Source organism: Amia ocellicauda, chromosome 4 (assembly GCF_036373705.1).
Source record: "Amia ocellicauda isolate fAmiCal2 chromosome 4, fAmiCal2.hap1, whole genome shotgun sequence".
NCBI classification, from domain to species: Eukaryota; Metazoa; Chordata; class Actinopteri; order Amiiformes; family Amiidae; genus Amia; species Amia ocellicauda.
The window spans coordinates 41,432,285-41,449,512 of NC_089853.1; the positions used below are offsets into that span (position 1 = coordinate 41,432,285).

General features: G+C 38.5%; 1 protein-coding gene across 2 annotated transcripts in view; it reads right to left on the bottom strand.

The window, feature by feature from the left end:
- plagl2 (pleiomorphic adenoma gene-like 2) overlaps positions 1-13,137 on the bottom strand; it is a 29,395-nt gene extending 16,258 nt beyond the window's left edge. For both annotated transcript variants that reach the window (XM_066702275.1, XM_066702274.1), the window contains exon 1: positions 12,988-13,137. The gene's annotated coding sequence lies outside the window, so the exon portion shown is untranslated. The remainder of the gene's footprint in view (positions 1-12,987) is intronic.
- Positions 13,138-17,228: the final 4,091 nt, after the last annotated feature.

A 17,228-nucleotide genomic window follows, 5' to 3' on the forward strand; every position in this document is an offset into this window, starting at 1 on the left:
TATAACTATTACTCACCCCTGTACGTCACAACTGCCTATTCCTGTATCAACTGAACTGTGTAAAAATCAAGTGGGGGCTCAATTCCTTCTTATTTATTTTAAATGAATTTGTCAGTATTTCATAGCACATGTTTTTGATAGTGGATGCCCCTTGAATGTGGAAAGTCAAGTTAACACGCAGGTGGGGGCACAGGTTAAAGGCGCTGCAGTGAAGCAGGCAGGGAGCCGGTAGTTGCCTGCAGAGGGGGCGGGCAGCAGGAGGGGTTAATGGTGTGGCACAGCAGGTAGGAGGCTGAGTGCCTGGGGCCCTGGGATTGTGATAACAAGGTGAAGGAGGGAAACCCCTTCCTGGTAGGGAGTCCTGGTCCTGACAGAAATCTCTGGAGCAGCACATGCTTTGGGCAGGCTGCCAACGGGCGCCATGCCAGCTGCGTTGGCCTCCTCCAAACACTGCACAAAAGGGGGAAGCCCAGCGTGCGCACACTAACACACAGGCACACTAGCGCACCGACACACCGACTAACACACACTAACACACAGGCAGGCTCACCACACTACACTATACAACACCGCTCCTCAAGTGCAGACTGTTCCGTTTACACGCAGGTTCTATGCAAATCTGCCAGGAAAATTAAAAATAAGCCCACAATTCGGCGGGAATGTTTCCATTATGGATTAAGACGTTATCCACTACAATACAAAGAGATGTTGCAGTCAGCCATTGTGATCAATATTGATCTTTTTCCATATGGTTGTTATTAACATTTTATATGTAGAAATTCCATCGCTTGCACTTTCATGTTGTTGAACACCAATTATAAATCAGCATTGATGTCTTTACAGGCATCTTTAGTGAAAATTAGACTGACAGTACTGTTGGAGTGACCATTTTCTATGTAAAACACTATGGTTTTCATTCAGTGTTAAAAAGAGAGTTATGTTTTCTTCACACTGTGAAGAAAAAAAAATAAGAGGAATTCATAGAATATCAATACTCCCCGGAAAATGACGTCCTTTGCGAATACTGATGCTGGAGATGCAATGTATTTTATGCTGTAACTTTTTCAGATGCGGTCAGCAACAAACAATTTCTAAGTCTGGCAACGTCAGCACTGCTTAAAACAACACGCATTGTTCGGGGTTTTGTTTACAGAAATCTGCAACAGTTTCTATAGGGAGCTTTTTCTGCTCTGTCAATTACAGGAGACGAAGTTATTTCACTACTTTTTAGGGAACACCCCAAATTAGAGGGGGGGGGGCAAGAGAAGAAAAACAGAAAAGTTCAGAAATAACAATCCCACATTAAAAACGACTCAAAATGGGCAATTTTTCAGAGTGGCTGGCATTCCATGCATTTCTGAAACATGATCGCGGTAAATCCATGGCCGGGGACTCATAACAAAGTGTCATAGCAATATACCTTTCAGATTCCATTGAATGTGGTATAGCCGTACAGACCTCATTTTAAACAACAGCATGGAAATGTATTCCGAACATGAACCGGAAATTCCTCAACAATAAGTCTTTCATAAAAGCAACCAACAACAACAAAATAACTCAATCTTAATACTTGCAGAAATCCAGGAACCCGATATATTTTCACTGCTCTTCCATGTCTGACACATTTAAACTTTACATTTGTGTCACATTTCTATTTTCAATGTCTTTGGACAGGGTAAAGATGCTTTGCTGTGGAAGGGAAACTCAAGAGACCTTCTGCACAACAATCAAATACTGATCAAAAACCGGTTCCAATAAATCCCTATATTAAGAAAATATGGCCTTGCATTGTGATAAAACATTTACCAATACAGCATCACCTAGGATAAAGACAGATGCAGTATAGTACACAAGTATGTATGTATCTTAGAGCAGAGAATGTTGCTTACACTCTTCTTAGAAAGACACAAAGCTGTGCGTGGCAAATCTTTCTTTCTTTCTTTCTTTCCTATAGCAGTGAACCAGCAGCATCAAAAGCGGTTTATTATTTCTCGATGTTGGGAGTTACGGACAGGTGCCGTGCTTTGACCCACGTTCCACAGCAGACCGACTGGCAGCGTAACTTTGCACAACCCTAGCTTCAGCCCAGACCCAACAAGAACACCCCACTCTGGAATAATTAACACATTTAATTCCTTTTTGTATTTTATTTCATCACTGGAGATAAACTTGGCTTGGGGAACAAGAGTGCTGGAGGGTGGTCCCTCGTCCTGCTCCCTCCGCCACACAGCGCTCCACTGAAATGAGGGGAATGTTGTTTTTTTGTGTGCGCTTGTATAGCCCATACAGTATTCAGCAAGGGGATTAGGTTTCAAATGCTTAAGCAAAATAGTTAACAGATTGTCTGCTGCCACACCAGCTTGGATGCAGCTACTGCTTGATCCCATATGCAGTTTCACTCGGCCAGTATGTGTTTGGAAGACCTCCCCCCTTATCTGCAGGTCCCAGGGGAGAACTGGTTTTACACATACAAGAGCACATCCTGATGGGATTATCAACAACATGGAGAATATGTGGAAGGGGTTCCTTTTCAGTGCTAGGGGAACAGAAACCGATTTGATCGAACCGATGGGCATGTAACCAGTTTTAAACAAGAACCTGCAGTGTGGTGGTCTCCATCATGGGTGGCAGAGTTCTGTTCTGGGTCAGATTTACATTATTCTGGTTCAAATTGTATCCAATTCCTTCACAATTTAATTGATTATGGTTTGGGCTTTAATGGGCCAAAATTACCATTTGTTCTGGGCTCTTAAGGAGGTTTATTTAGACCCACTTATCAAACCGATCAACCTGTTTACCATTACTCACTGATGCCCCGTGAATTAAGCACAGGCTGCTGTTTAAGTTGTGCCTGCCATCAATCAGGATCCTCAGAGTAAGCTCTTCTGATCTTGTTTCTCTGACATGAAGAGGTCTGATTCATCCCTGTTCTCTCTCCAATGATGTGAGGCAAACACTTTACCCCCGAAAAAAGTACACTTCCATCACCACGTCCCCATCACTGACCACAACATGTGCTTTCTTTCCCTTCACACGTGGGAGATACAAGTAAATTGATGATGGAAGATGTTATGGTGTCTGTCTTGAACAAGAGGCAGGAGCTGGTAAGGGAAACCAGATTGACCTGGCTGGGAGAAATTGCAGCATTGGATGTACAATATTATATACATTGTTACTTGCATTTGGCCATTGATGGGTATGAAACATGTACAAAAATAAAATAACTTATTACACTGGGGTGTATTACTTTGGGGGTACTTTGTCCAGAAACAATCCCTAAGAAAGGCAATATTTTTTGTTGTGAAGATGTTTTTCAAAATCGTTATGCCTTTAGGGTTAGCAGCTATTTTCCCATCACAAAAACAAGCAGGATTTCAATACAAGGCCAAATGTCTGTGAAAACCGTAGGCTGCAGTTTGCATTTCATGGTTCATGCAGCAAAAAAAAGAGGGAGAAGAAAAAAAAAATCACAGGGCTTCAGCCGTCTACACCTGCTCTTTTGCCACTTGTGCGGAGCAGTGAAAACACAGCACTTAGAAACAAAAGGAGGAACGTACTGTACAAGCCAGGAAAAAGAGAGGAGGGGAGTAGAGCCCCTTCAGCCTTCCCAAGAAGAAAATTACAAGGCCATGGATTATAATTTGCACAGCAGTACAGAGATAGCTAAAGTCAGTTCCTTAAAAATGAGGCCATTGAAACCACATGGACATTGCAATTGGCCCTCCTCATTGGTCGGACAGGAGTCATGTGACAGAGTCCAGCAGAGAGGGTAATAATAGACCCCTCCTGGAGTGGAGAGGGGAAGGCTGGATGTGTACCAAAACCCCTCTACCACACACAGGCATTGCATTGTTAACTATTCACCAGGCTCCATCTCGGGGCACTTTATCATTCAATTAGGACAGCTTTCACACCGCACACCACAGAAAAGGGCCTTCAATCAAACTAAAAACTTCACACTGATGCTGAAGGGGTTGAAAAAGGGCTCACAGTTGTCATTCCAGTTTCATTTTTTTTGTCCTGGTGTTTGAGTAGAAGAGAGCGCCATTTGTTAATGTTTGGTGTCTTTCTCTTTTTCTCCCCCTTTCTCTTTCTCTCTCTCTCTCACTATTTTTTTCTCTTTCTTTTTTGTCCATAAGGGGGACCCTGGCAGCGGTTGTTCTCCTTGAACTCTGAGGAGCAGCTCGGTAGTTTTAGTGGCATGCTCTGCAGCCGTGGCTAAATTAAGTATTGGGGCACTAGGGCATGTGTTTTTTTTGTGTGTATTTTTCAGTTTTTTTTTTTCTGGTTTTGCTTTGAAGCGTGGAGTACAGAGGAGAGAGGGCCAGCGCTTTGGAACTCCCTCTCTTCCCCTTTAGGATATCCTCACTTTCACTCTACCTTGACTCCCACAGAGAAACAATAGACTTGACCAGCTCAGCATAGCCTTGAAACTCTCACCTGCTTCTGCCGCTGCGCTACACCGGACTGCTGACACAAGTTTGGCTCATTCTGCCCACTGCCCACATCCAAAACACTTACACAGGCTATAGGGTATGGAAATGGCTTTGAAAATGGTGACAACACTGAATGTGGGATGCAATAACTAACTCTAAACAACATGGAGAAAACACTAATAATAATCTCATCTGCGCCAGGGCCTAACAATTTTTAAATTCTGGTTGCCCAGCAGGGCAGGTGCAATGAAATTTTACTTGTGCCCCAAAAAATATATCCCCCCGAAGTGAAGGTTATGCATGGTTATAACCAGTGATGTAGTGGTAAAAACAAAACTGTAGTGGACACAATTGTCAGGTCAGAATTGCCATGCGCATCGAAATATACTGCAGTGTTTATCCACTCACATCGGTATGCATCTCATTCTTGACGTCTGTGGATCAGCCAACAAATGGAATGGTTGTTCATGTGAAACTTGCCGAGGACTGACGAATGCCAAATATGGTCATCGCAAATTAATATTTTTAGGTTGCATGTCTGTTTCCGATGTAAACAAATCAGCCACGATGACATAATCGGTAGGGAAATTATGTTTTAATGATGTTTCATTCCAAGCTACAGCAGCGTTGGGCATTGGGCGTTGAGTGTTGAGTCAATGCCTGTTTGGAGGTTTTGTGGAAAGATTCATCCAGGGGTCACAGTCAACCTCAGCACCAGGTTGTGGTCTTTACACCACAGTTTCATTAGGGTCTCATTCCAAACACTGGGGGATCTATTTCTCCATAAACAAATGTGGTCTTCAGCCAATCAGAAGCAGGGGGGTTCTGCTCACTAACCATAACTATAATAACCAGATCCATGATGCACTGGTGCTTTGTCCTCTGCATCAATTGCCTATGCCTACTGAATATGGAGCACACCTGCTGAATGGTATTTCCAAGCTCTGCTCATCCAAAAGAGACGCTTAGAATAATGCTGAAGTACTGCTAGAAAACTGAACAAAGTGATTATCCCAACTATAGTGAGATTTGATGTCCAAGCAGAGTTGGACAGTGTTGTTTAGTATTGCAAATTACAAAATCTGGGGTTTCAGGAACCACAAGGACATACTGGTGAACTTTCACCCATTTAATTCTGACTAGTGTTGTTATCCCGACTCCGTCACCTATATCGGCCAAGTACAGACAATCTCTGTAATGTACAGAATAACCACAACCCACAATGTGTTAGATCTCCAAATAGTCAACAAGTGTAGCAACTGACAGGGTTCAGATTAAAAGCTTTTTTTATAGTGTAAAATTTGCTTAGACACTGTATGTAAGAAGAATTCAATGTGTTTTGTTTTCATAATTTCAGCTAATCTTAAAAATTACAACACCCCCCTAGTCTGGGAAATTATTAAAAAAAAAAAAAAAAACCCTTTCTGCCCAACCTACTAAAGGTAATCTTTCAGTAGTTTATGTCATCTGTATAAATGGCATCTGTTTCAGTATCAATAAGACTTACTCTGTCCAAGACTGAGTAACTCGGAATGCACATGAACATCTTGGACCAGCCTGGGTAAATGCCAAAGCCAAGATTATTTAAAGCGGGCCCCATCTCATTACACTCAAAGAGGTAAAACTAAGATATGAGTCACAACAACAACATTAGACTCAATTTAAAGTGGAAGTTAGTCACTGCACAGGGTAGTGGTTTTCCTTACATCTCCTAAAATCCGATTGACAGACAGACGATTCTGGGATTGCGTTCCTGCAGATGCTGACTCATAGAGCAAGTCATTCTCCCTGCCTTGCCCTTCTCACTCACTACCGTACAACAGCAGCTGCAAAGACCAGGTTTAAAAAACAACACAATCTTCACCTGTGGGTGCAGAAACATCAATGTTCCTTACTCTTTTTAGGTAAGTAATCCTTCACATTTATCAGGCTTTTAAAGTTGCATGAGACATTTTGAGAGGGACTTCCATTGCAAGCAAAATTTCATTTCCACACTATTTGTTGAAAATGTTAAAAGCCCAAACTAGCCAAAAGAGAAGGGAAGCTGTATAGTGAACTCCCCGACAGTGACTGGCAATATCATGGAAGCTGTGCCAGTGTGGCAAATACCCATTATGAAGGGAGAACCGGAGACCAAGTGACAGCTCTGCTCAATTCTCATTCTTAAAAAGCACAGAATGTTTAAAGAGAGTTGATTCATTTGGAATTTAAAGTTGTTTAACCTATTTTTTTTATATCTATAAAAATGAGAAACGCAACCAAACCAAACAGGCTCATCTGGACTAATATCCAGGTCTGATTTTTGTACTACTCCCTTGAGCGCACAATGGGAAAACAATCAAATCATTCTTTTTTTTGGCGGGTTGGTCTTATATTAATAGGGCAGGGTTGGGCTGTTGTGTGCGAGTTGTGTGGCTCTCCTCACAAACCCTCACATGGATTAAAGATGTTCCCAGTATCCTACAGCCCACACGGTTCTTGTGCGCAGGAACTTAATACTCCCAGACCCCACCGTCGCGTGGATGTATCCTGCATTTCCCACCGCTGTCACCGCTATCAGTTAGGCTCTTAGCATGTGCGATCAGTCTGTTCATCCTTCTTTGTCAAGGCCAAACAAGAAAAGGATTTCTTTCGGACAGAATTTAATATGCAGTATCTATGGTTATAACGTGTGATTTAAACACTGTAATCCATTAATCCATTGCTACTAATCCACGGTCTCTAATACTTTTCACTTATAGTGTTTTTCCAGGCTGCTGTGCACAGACTTTTTCTGCCTTGGGGAAATTAAACCACCTTATTTGGCAGTGGAGTATTTCCTAAAGCACAGGACAAGATTAAGAAGAAATAAACAAGACCGTAATATCTTTAGTTTCTGATTCAGCATTTCAGAATGTTCGATTATTCCTCCTATTGAGCGATTCATCCTCTGAAGCACACATAAACGCAAAGATATTTTTATCATTATTATCAGCAGAAGAGAATGCTACACGAAATGTAACACTGAGAGGTTCAATTAGGTTTCTGAAAATCCCTTAAGAACAGGAAGGAAGAGAGATGTGTCATCGAAATCGTAACTGCTTTCTGTGTGAATCACTGACTTGTTTATATTTTGGGGAGCACATTTCTGCGGTTCGGTTTAGAATTATGTTTTCTGATTTGTAAACTACACTTTTAAATAGTTTCGCACGGCTCTTTGATTCATACATATTGCACTTCCCCCCCCCCCCTCCTAATTCAGTGAATGTGATGGAGCAAAAAATTTGGTCTAAAACAGAAAACTGCAGTACAGAGCATCACTCTCCCACTGAGCGCCTTCAAAAATGAATATGTTGCATGAAAGTAATTTGTATAGTAGAAGCAGATCTTCCTAAATAAAGATGTTCAAATCGAGGACGTAAATTACAACAATGAAAAGCACAGAATGGATTGATCCCAGATGTAGTAACTAGTCCATGTTTAATGTGGAACTTATTTTTTTGTCCATTGCCCATGCTATTCGGTTAATCACTGAACAATATTGTCCCCTGACCACACTGGCCTTTATATCTCTTCAACACATGGATTCATATTTCTAAGCACTCTGGGGAACAATTTACTTGTTTACAGGGAACAATAAATAAGCTGATCCGGTCTATTTCATGTTTATCATATAAAAAAGTGCAACATTCCTCGTGCATTATTAACGCACTTTAGCACTTTAGCACTTTGATAGTTTTGCCAAAGCATTTTTTCAAAACAAAAATAAACATTAACAGTAATCTGTAGCCTAAACTAACAAAACATAAATATACAAAACAGATCTCTTATTTATTGTACATCCTGTAACTTAATAATGGTTCTGCATATACCAAACAAAAGCAAAGTAGATAAAGTGGTAGTTATTTTGTCCTTCAAACCGAATAGGTTAAGTCAGTCAAAACCAGTACTTTAAGTTGGTAAAATACTGTTTGCCTAGCTCTAAGTGTTGGTTCGACTACTGTTCATTACAACGAATTCAAAAATTAATCTACAGCAAACAGTGTAAGAGTTCAAATAAACCCTTTTAAATGCAGCTTTCCAATACTATTGTGATTCCCCCTTTTATTCGGTCACTTTATAGTGTTTAAATCACAGCACATGTACAAGACACACCATCAAACAACAGCTTGGGTCTCACTGCTACAGGGGCGCCCGTCCCTTATTGGCAACAGGTGTACAGCCTTCTACATAACTACAGTGTGTTATTTAGAGTGCCGAACGGCAGAACTGTAACGAGGGACTCTTTTACACTTGCAGCTTAAATAATTCACAAATCGGTCATGTCTCTGACAAGAAGAACACGGCCGCTGGGCAGATACTGAACACTTGTCATGTGCAAGGGAAGCTTTCACAAGATGCTGAAGATGTTTACGTAACAACAACCTCTCCACCATAGAGCAGGGCACTCTGCAATATTACTTGTTGGTTGACAAGCAGGTCCACTTGTTATGCAATTAATCTGTCCGAGTTCTATCCAATGGACGGCCACTTACATTAGCACAATGGTTTGTCGACGAGGTTTGGCGTGTTTTTCGGTGCAGCCCAGTGGCACACACACATTCCTCAACACAATTGTTTAATTGTTTAATTTAATTTCAGAAGATAAGAGTAGCTCCTTTGATTAGTCCACTTCAGAACCTAATGAACATTTTGAAATTACATTGAGCACAACCGAGCTTATTTTAAAATTAGAATTTAAAGACCAACTCCACATTGAGCAGTTGATCTCGCATCCCTTCCAGGAATCCCTTCCGTTAAAATAAATGCAATAAAATACTATAATCGTACATTGTATTGTACATCAGTGAAGCATCAAAAGCATGCTTTGCAGAGATTACAAACTGAAGTGGCATGTACTAGAGTGTAACAGAATGATCACAGTATGTTCTTCAAGCATCTCACATCTTCTTACTATTCCAGACGCCGAATACTACAAGTCGAGTCAGAATGTGCACGGTGCCTGCACAGTGTGTGTGGATCTGGTTCTCATCAAAGCACTGCTCAACAGGATAACTTCTTACTGACTTAAAAAAAAATACAATTGTGAAAGAATAGCAATTTACATGCCAGGAACATAACTCCAACAGCATATTTCAAAATGTAAATGAAAGTTCGTTTCGTTTGTAAGTGGATAACTCGGCTACAAATTTTAGGAGGCAGGGTGACTAAGCCTTTTTGCCGCTGCAGTCTTTGGCAAAGGGTTGCACTTAAATTAACATGGCTATCAATACTGGGGCACATCCTAAATACAGCACTGCAGTCGCATTCTGGTATCTAGACTGTTGTCTATCACTTTTAGCCTTCAAATCAGAAGTTTGCTACTTTTTTTCACCCCCAGTGCAATTTTAAAAACTGATTTTGGGGGCTTTTAAAATTGACACCCACTGTGCCATAAAGATCTAGAGCTTCTCATCCTTGTTTAATAACTGCTGCTAGTCCACAACAGGGGTTTCCTTCTATTAACCTAACTGATGTTCCTTTATAATGGTAATTAGAATCTACCCACAGAAGTGAAGATAAAGACTGCCGAAAATTACAGGAGGCTTCCTTTCTGTGAGAATCCCTCCTTAAGCTCCTAAACAGACCGAGCACGGAACATATTTTCCTTCGGCAAGATTACAAGAAGAAGAAAAAGAAGAAAGAAAGCAAGAAAAGGAAAAGTCAGCTGCATGTTCTGGCAATCCTACACGTGCCATGAAGTGAGGAGAGAGTGAAGATGCCGGTCTTATTTAAAACTTATAAACAGAAAAGCTTTTACCTCCTTGCCAAAAAGAACTTTAAAAGGAAGGACAGATTTTTTATTTTTATTTTATTTTTTAAAGGTTGAAACACCTCAGCAGAAAACAAAGATCTAAGCAATCTGATTCGGTTTCCCAGGGATTATGGTTTGTTCCAATTTTGCTTGTTTATTTTCTAACAATTACAATGAATTTAAACAATTGCATAGGAAGTCATATGCTAATAGTAAACGCTGATACTATATGGATCTCCATAAACCAAAAACAAACTCGTTTATTTGACTGACATCACCTTTTCTCCCGTTTCATCTTTTTATTCCACCTTTTTTTTTGTTTTTTGTTTTCCGGAGGAGGAATGTCAATTTCAAACAAAACACGAACTTCAAAAACTCAGTTTGCTTCACAAAACAGGAAGGTTTCATAAGCCACTGAAAGCCACCCTAAATACACAACTGTAGGACATCACTCCATAGTCTCCCAGAAACCTATTAAATAAACCTTGAATTCACAGTATACCCAGAGCATGTAAAGCAGGGAGGTGTGCTTTATCTTGTCAAATATCACATTCACACACTCTGCTTTAACCCTACTGTGACTCTCTGATCTTGTTTTAAAGACCCCTCTCTCAAAGCTTATTTTCTGGACAAAAAAAAAGCACACAGCCCAGTAATCACGTTCAAATGGATTTTGTGCTGAAAAAAAAAAATACATAGATAGATTTTAACACTTACTGCAGATATGTCTATTAAAAATCGGAAAAAAAAAACAAAGTCTGTGAACTAAAGTCTTAAAACACACCCACACATTGTAACGTCCTTATTCCTCATACAAACATAAAACGATAAAACTGTGTTTCTCTTTCCAAACTGCAAAATCTATAATCTAACAACTTCACAGGAATCAACCTTGCTGCTCAAACCACTCAAACCAAATGCTCTATTGCTTAACGATATAACCATAATCTTCAAACCTATAATTATGCCACTGAATATACATTTTTCGGGGTCGGGGTGGGGGTGGGGGGGAAGGGGTTCATTTTAGCAAACCATGCTTGGGCCATTTTCACTTGGCTACAGCTCAAATGATCGGCGGGGGGATGAAGAAGAAGAAAAAGCAGGGAGCAGGAGTTGTTGTTCAAGTTTGTAGTAAAAGAATGGAAGCAGAGAAAGAAAAAAAGAGGGTAATATCTGTTTCAACTTGTACTGCAGTGTCAATAAGAAACCCATTGTCTTGTGACAATCTCATTTCCATTTCCTTATTATGTAGCTTCAGGCTATGGAAATAGGTTAGCCTAGTTCGCCTGTCACAGTTCAACCAGAAAAGCATTGCTTTAGGAGTCATTCTAGTTTTAGATAAAATACATTAATACTAATTATAGTTTAGAAGTCAATATCTGAGCAAAAGTGGCAGGTGATGCTTTCTTCAATTACAAGTTGCAGGCAAGTTTTTAAAAACGGAATAAATAACGGGGTTTGGTTAGGGCTACACATGCTAAACGACATATCCACCTTTGGAAACACTGCTCAGTCAATAGGTTTCGTTTCTTTTTGTTTTGAGGAGGCTGTGCGTTTTTGTACAGAGCAGTACACCCGTGAGAGCACAGTCTGCCATGTGTGTGTGTTGTAGTGACATACAAACCACGGATGAAAGCATCATACAATACAAAGTGTGGCTATGATGGGAAATCAGGTGTGCCACACTTCATTCAAAGTTTGGTTTGGTAGTTTTTCCATCCACATCTTCCCCCCCCGTTTCCATAGAAATATACACAGACTGAAGTGAAATGGGCTTTTGATTTAACATCAATCTGCTATAACAAAATAACCAACATGAACCGGATCAGAAAGACCAAACTCAACAAACAATGCATTTAACCACAAACCCAAAACTGTCACACATATGATTTATTCCACAGATCGGCGCATGCTTTTAATTATAGTTGGAAATAAAGACAAAAAATTATCGAAAACTAATACGGAATCAGCCAAGAATTACACTGAATCCACGACAAAACACACCGACGAAAACATCAGATAAATTCATCGCAGGTCCTGCAAAGCGCACACATTCAGATGGGAAAAAATGCTTTAAATCGTTACAGTTATTTACAAACTTTTCGTTTTGGTTTTTTCCCCCCACAACTCAGATGTAACTGGGAGCAGTAATAGTGAAAAAATGAATACATAACAAAGCCACACAAGCAAAGGACACACGTGAAGTTGTAGCAATTCTTGCAAGTAAGACAGTATCATTAAAATGAACGGTGCCTGGGCTCTGCAGTGGCATGGTCTCCATAGGACAAATACATATTAAATGCTTAAAAATCAATTAGCCGAGCAAAACTCCCACGGAACACCAACTACGATAGTCAAACCAGTTGCACACCAAGTGCATTTGAACCCGAGCTGAAATACATACAAAACAACTTGTAAATATCGACAAACCTCCTCCAGCGAGGCAGGCGATCACGTAATTAAAAATTAAATCCCCCGATGCTCGTACATGCTTCAGCTACATGAGAGGCATTTAAAAGCGTCTCCTTCTCCGCACATTTGGAAACTTTTTGGATGGCGAACTAGCAGTCGATGCCCGGCGGCGATTTTAGGATCATGATCAGTCAGATCCCCTCATATCAAACCCCCCCCATCACAAAGTGCAGCCGCATTAGGAAGACTTACACAAAAAAAAAAAAAAAATAGCAGTTTTACCCACCAAAAAGTTTCCAGCATTTCACTAGTCAATTTCACCAGGAACCCCGGCCGCATTTGATCCCCGACCGGGCGCAAACCTACCGTGGGATGTCCCACATCACCTTCGCAGGTCTTCTTCTCCCCGATCTGTGATTTTATTATTTTTCCCCAATTTTTTTCTGTAATTTTTCTTTTTTCAGGGCCTGAGTGTTTCTTCTCCCCAGGCTGCTGCTGCACCACAGCTCTGGAGCGGGAGCATTGTGGGAGTGACGTCAGGCACTTTCACAAACTTTTTTACAGGGCTTGGTAAACTTTTTCTTTTTTTTTCCGCTCGGTTTTTGGGTGGCGTTGACAGCGCATCGGAATGAAACGATACAGATATATCGAAAGAAAATCGGACGAGGCGTAGGAAACGCAAGCACACAGCTGGCGGGGGAAAGACATGTAATAAGTGATGCACCCCCGTACAGCGTCGTTATTGAGTAGTTAAGTAAACCCCTCATTTTAAAGCAATAGATGATGGCAGCACAGCTCGCAGACTGGACATTGACTGCTGCACCCCTCTCACCAAGAGCAGCTGCAGGGCTTAGTGATTTGACAATGAACCTGGAGATGTATGTATCAGTAAATCAGATAATCCAGTTCTATATCATTCTGTCTGCCTATATTAACCAGAGTGGTCGTGCTGTGATACATCCTTATATTACTTGAATCACTATATTGATACGTGATGATCAATGACATGTTGTATGTATATGTATAATGTCCCCCTTTCTTTATGTTTTTGTTCGTTCCCCAGCAATAATGTATTGGGCGTCTGTTCTTGTTTTTTTTTTTTTTTTTTTTTTTTTTCCCCATTATATCATTTAATTCAAGACTTGAATCGTTCTGTGAAATTATTGGGACTTTTTTGTATTATTATTATTTATTTTTTTTTAACAAAAACAAGTTGTTAAGAAGAGGTGGACAGGTGGACCTAAAGTAGTGAATAGCAACTATTGATATATTTTAATATATAAACTTAAAGCTTTGTATTATGCTATTTCCAGCATGGCTGAAAGTTCAAGCAAAGGCATGCTGCAGTGAAGTGCTCTGCTATATTGTTCATTTGGTCCTGAATCACATGCTTTTGCATACATTGTTCTCCGGTATCATATGTGGTCTAATCCAGCATCTCACTTAATCACAGACAGACTGTAGACTTCATTACATTGATGTTTGATTCAGCAAATTCCACTTCAAATTAAATAAACTGTGTCATGGTATTGTAATTTGTATTACAAAACAAAACACAATGTATTAAAAATAATCACAACAATTTACCTGGATTAAATGGCCATTGTTTTGTACGAACACCTTTAAACATTGGAGTTATTTTTTGTTTTATTAAAGAAACATTCCTCCACCAAAGACTCCAGAAAAGGCGGAATCGTGCCATATTGTGAGTGATGTCACAAGTACAATTGGGAGCTCTCAGGGTCCCACGTGTGTTGCTCTTCTTGTAGTCCTGCTTCACCTTGTGTTTTGGGGCTAAGCAATCACTTCCAGGGCACATCCTCTCATTTCCTCATGCCCCCCCACATCCCAACCAAAGACATTTTCTTCACTGAAGGGGGGAAAAAAACACTTTAATCAGGATCACAGTCTGTCCTAATTTGTATGTTATTCTATATATAAAAACAAAACAAAACGTGAATTTAAACAATAGGGTGTTTTTTCAAGTTAAATCAATTTATTTTGATTTAGTTTTGCACGTGTTTAATTACCATTATGATGATGATGATGATGAAGATGATTATTATCATCTTTGCTTGGATTGTAAATTAAACAAAAAGGTAAAATCGGGAAATCCAAAACACACCGAGATAAATAAAGCATGCCTTTGAACTGAAAATCGAAATGTGTAGCAAAACCGTGGAAGCTTTTAACACAGCAGAAACTACTGAATTAAATTTGTTGTTGATTGTAAACCCCTCCTGTTAGTAATTGTATTGTCTGTTTTGAGGACTTCATTTGAGAACAAAGAATAAGAGTTAAAAACGAATTGTAATATAAAACCATTTGTTTTGCATTTTTTATTTGGAATCCATTTATTTTCAATAAAAGATCATTATTGAATAATATATATAAAAAATACAAATTCAAAAAAATATATATATATCAGCTCAACAGAGAAAAGTAGCCTGCTTTTTGAAAGATTTGATTCTGCCTAAATTGTCTTCTTAAAGGGGTTTGTTTTGTATCAAAGTGTTCTTTAACAATTGTAAATGTAAAAAAAAAACAAGTCTTAAACCTATGAAATTAAGATTTAAGAAACATTAAAAAATATTATTTTATTTTATTTATGTTTTATGTTTATGACAAAATGAGAGCATGGCTAAAATACAAACTCTATATTCAATTTATAAAACAGGTAAATAATTGTGTCAATTATTTATTACCAGGATTACAAGCATACATTTAAGGTAATTAATTATAAACATTAAAAACTGACAAATGGGAAATAATAGCATATACCAATACATTTAAATAATTTCGTTTTCTGTGTGTTAAAGAATAATTAATCAACATTTCAGGTCTATCAGAAGTCTAAATAAAGTAGTATAACCCCAAAAATGCACAGTTATAGTATGCATGCACATGTATGCATGTTATGGTATTTACACTTAAAATAATGGTTATATAATATTTTGCAACAAAGCAGTGGCATCCATACCAAACATTTTACACTCTTTAGTATCTTGTTATACTTCAAAAAGAAAATTAAATATCAAAAACAGAACATTCCATTTTAATATAATGAAACAAACCATCACAAGTTTTTGTTCTTTCATAAACCAGTTTATTTTCCTGTTTATATATTTCATATGAAAGAAGTAATTAATATAAAGGCAATATTGTAGAATAATTGAATCAAACAAACCTCAAAAAGATAAGATTCTGTTAATTAGTAATTTAAAATGTATGAAAAGAGTAATGCTCAAGTAAATATAATATCTAAGTTCATTGTGTGTTTAGGCAGGGAACAGATCACGTCTTCTCAGCTGAATAAATGAAAATGGCTAAAACTTAAAAGTAGAATATTGCATTTTCCACTGACGTGTGGGGTTAATTCTGGTCATAGCATTGTATTTTTCATTTATTAAACAATAATTTCAAAGCATATATAAAACATTTTTAAAGCATATATAAAGAACCTTTGATTCGAAATTCTGTTGCAAAAATTTAAAAATACCAAAAGGATTTAATGAAATGCAGGAATCCCAATCAGTCCAGCCGTGTGATTTGTTGCAGATATTGTCTTTATTATTAATGCAATCTAGGGGTGGGTGTTCAAACCAAATCACATAGCAGTTAATGTTTGGCATGCAGGATAATTCAAAGGTGACATACTGGTGTTTGAGTTGCAGTGTTTTAATTCATTTTAGTCAAACTGCATTGGTTTTTAATGTTACAATGTTTTGTTTAATATGGTTAATTGTTTGCCATATGTTGCTTAAAAAAACAAAAACATGATAAGTAAATAAATTAAGATTATATATTATATACAGCAGTAATCTGTATGCATGCCTTAAGTCTCTGGTAATCACCAGGTTGTGTTAACATGGGCTTGACTTTCTCATTTTAATTTCCTCCAGAGCTAAAGCTAGCATTAGAGGACTTTGTTTAATGTAACCCCTTGTAAATAATACTGACATCAGTCCAGATGTAAATATCATCAATTACATGTTATAAGATAGTTTTAATTGAGTTGTGATGTTTTAACTGTGAAAATGTGATATATAGTCTTCCGTTTTAAAACTAACGTTGACACATTTAGCATAGACTCCTACACACCTCTCAGTTTAAAAGGGAGAAGATTCTCCAAATAATAATATAAATTGCAGAAAGATCAAATTGTCTTTGACATTTAAAACAACCAACTTTCCTAATTCCGTAATTTGGCACCAACTTCAAAACAGATTTATAAAATGGATGATCTGAATTGAAAATAGGACCCAATAGGACAGCAAGCAGAGGTTCTTACTCCATTTCAAACATTTTACAGAGAGTACTGAGGGGAAAGCAAAAGGAAAACTACAATATCTTTAAAAAAGTAATTCTGAGATGTAAGTCCATGGCAATTACTTTTGAATGATTCAAAATGGATATGCTAAAATACATAACATGAAAAGAAGTGGACATGGATTTGTCATGTTGTTCAGAACATTTTGTTTTGTCAAATATAATGTGTGTTTTTTAATCCCTTAGAGAAAAGACAGATATTCTCATGCAGTAGGGCCATGCCTTCTTTCTAAAACTTGCACATATCTTACTAAGCAATTTTCTGCATTTCCTTTCAT